The following is a 3350-nucleotide window of genomic DNA, read 5'->3' on the forward strand; positions in this document are numbered from 1 at the left end:
AATTAAAAATATTTTAAATATGCATTATATTTGCACGGTACAGTTAGGAGAACTTGAAGGATTAATCTAAATTTAGTATATGAATTTTTTTAAAAATGTTTCCGTAAGAGTCAATAGTATCTATATATATACACAAAAGAGGACGGCCTTATCTATAATGAAACAGTAGGCTGCATTTTTAAAAATTAAATTTGTTTTTTAATTATTCTAAGTGATACGTTGTTGCGTATCCTATATATTTATATCTTTTTAGCCTTTTTTGTCATTCCTTAACTAACATCAATCTTTCATTTATTTTTCTGATGATTTTAAGATCTGGAGATATTATGGCAACGTTAAAGATACTGTTCTCCTACGCAGTGTATTAAAGAGACGGAAAAAAGATGTCGGTAAGATATATTTGCATTTGTGATATGATGCAACGGGTTTTTGGCTTCGTTCATGGAAGATCATTCTTTTAGCGTCGGGTTGGGATCTCCCTAGTGATTTTAGTAGCCGTCTATATGTTGCGTGTTTTTCTTGTTTCGTTAGAACTTATTATTTTCCTTACTTCGGTTTGATTGTTGGATCGATTAACGTGTATGTTGTAATTGCTAGATTCTTACTAGCATTTTTTTAATAAAATTTTTAAATGCCGTTCAAAAAAAAAATAAAGGCTCTTCTAACAAAAAAAACAAATATTTTCCCGGTCAACAACGTTTAAGTAATCCCCGGCTAACGACTATAACTTTAACTTTTATTTGTTCTTTATTCATTTACTAATGTATTAGTTTGTACGGACGTTTCAAAGGTTTTTTAAACAATAATATAGTTGATATTTCCATGGCTAATGACTAAATAACCACATGATACTATGAAACAGTATTAAATGAATTTTTTTAGGGTTTTATTTAACATGCATTAAAAGATTGTATTTTTTATATTAAAAGTTCACCCCTTAAATTTTATTGTAAATGTACAACTATTTAATGCATTTTAATGACCGTCCTTATGATTTTGTTTAACAAAACCCTTTTTCAAAAGATTTTGTTACTTTTTTGTAATTTTTGAGGTGCATAAATGCATTTTTATGTGTTCTTAAGACAAATCGGCTAGGTTTCAAAATTTTATTGTTCGACACAAATGAATTCATGACAAAGACGCTCAAATTGAACTGCGAAATACAATTATTGAAAAACAACAGCTTGGTTATTATGATGTATGGCTTAAATCTCTATTGAGATTCATTATAATAGATTTTCTTTGTCTTAAAAAACACAAAATTTCCCATGGAGTCGAACAAGCTAGATAACCACGTTTAACAAGCCCAACCGTCAAACATTACAAGCTATATATGTGACTTGTGTCAAAAACGCATTGTCCAAAATATGAAGCGTCTGGATTTTCGAGAATGGTAAAGATTTTCAATTGAAGCTTCTCAATCCGAATTTTTTTTCCATAACTAAGACCACAATAATCAAGTCCCATTTCAACAAATGAATTTTATCATTCGTGTCATTAGTTTTATTTAGTTTATATTATTTTGTTGGTTGTAGGAAGATTGATGAATAAGTTATTCATTTTGTAGAGGTCTTGCAATCATATGAAACTATACTCATCTGTAGTAAAAGACCATAAAGCATCATCCATTGAACAATCCAATTATCTACATATCAAATCAAACATAATAATATCTAAATCCATATTGAAGTAGCCAATGAGCCTTTTATTGATATCTTAATAAAAATCATATGATTAGAAAAAATCAATCCAATATATTGGAATTACTTAATAATTTACAAATCATAATGAGTCAAGTAAATAATTTTTGAATTTCCTCAAACATTTGATGCAGAATCTGTAACTTATATACATTTCTTCAATCCATCAAGAAAACTTCAAAAGTAAAAATGCATACAAAATTGAATCTTTTTAGGATGAGGATAAGATTTGCACCAAATTCAATCAATAAAATAATGCTACTCTTAGTAAAGTATTAGAAACATCCCTAATTTGTAGTTTAATCTTCTTTGTGTATTTTATTTGAGGAGATCTTGAGGTTTTCTGATTTTGAAACAGAAAATATTTTTAGGAGAGAGAGCGGGTCATAAAGGTTTAGGAAATATATAATCGGTACAAAAAAATTCGTAAAGAATGGTTTGTAAAAAGAAATTAACTATAGTTGAGTAATAAGGAATGCATGGATGAGCCACATCACCCTATACGCTAGTTTGTAGAAATGAGTTTGTAAAAAAATTATCATTTTGGCATTCTTCAAAGATGAATGAGTTTATGTGTATGTTTGATAGAGGGCTTTTAGGAGCATAAAAGCTCCGAGCTTTTAAAAAGAAACCCCTTTAAAATGGTAGTCTTGTTTGGATACACATTTGAGATTAGAAGCCCTAGCCACAATAAGCTCCTAAAAACTCCGAAAGGTCTTTGAAATAAAAGCTTGTGTAAGAAGGGTTGAGAAGCCCCAGCTTCTAGCCCCATTTTCAAGCTCCAGCTGCAGCCCCTAACTATAGCCCCAGCTCGAAGCTTTTTGCCAAACATACCCTATCTACCTATATATATATATATATATATATAACAAAGTGCTAAATTCTTTTATGGAGAAACAAGGACCGTTAGATGAATTCAAACTTTTGATTACAACCCATAGATCTAAATAATAGTACCATTACCAAATTTAATATTAAGTAAACACAGCATTAGTCCATCTACTTTGGATAATTTACACTTTTTTGTTTTCCATCACTAATTTACAGTTTCCACCATTAATATTTAATCACTAATATTAAGAAAACACAATATTAGTCTTTGTATTTAAAATAATTAAATTTTGTATATTTAATAAAGTATGTATATACCTAGGAAGCCATAGATCGATCGATCAGTGTAATGTGTAAAAATAATGAACTAATATATATACTCATGCATGTAAGAGTTTATTATATTATATACATTAAAGGTCTTTTAGATTATCCGATTATTATTCAACTAATATAGATAACTATTAATTTATTAATAAAAGAAAAAGCATGTCATTCACTATATATACTAGATACTAGATTAAACTCGTATGTTGTGCGGGATAATTGAGAACATAAATATAAAAACAATAATTGATAGTTACATTACTATTCATAGTTATGGTAATATAAAGTACTATCAGATTACGGCTGATAAAAAAAATAAATTTATAGTTTATAAATATATTATATACGCCAAGTATAAAATCAAGACTAATGAAACATAAATATTTAAATCATAAAAGTTTTTCTCATGATATATAATTATTAAATATAATATAATAAATACTTTTCAAAAAATAAACATAATATAATAAACAATCTTATTTGATAGAAGAT

This window comes from Erigeron canadensis, chromosome 6, assembly GCF_010389155.1.
Source record: "Erigeron canadensis isolate Cc75 chromosome 6, C_canadensis_v1, whole genome shotgun sequence".
Classification (NCBI taxonomy): domain Eukaryota; kingdom Viridiplantae; phylum Streptophyta; class Magnoliopsida; order Asterales; family Asteraceae; genus Erigeron; species Erigeron canadensis.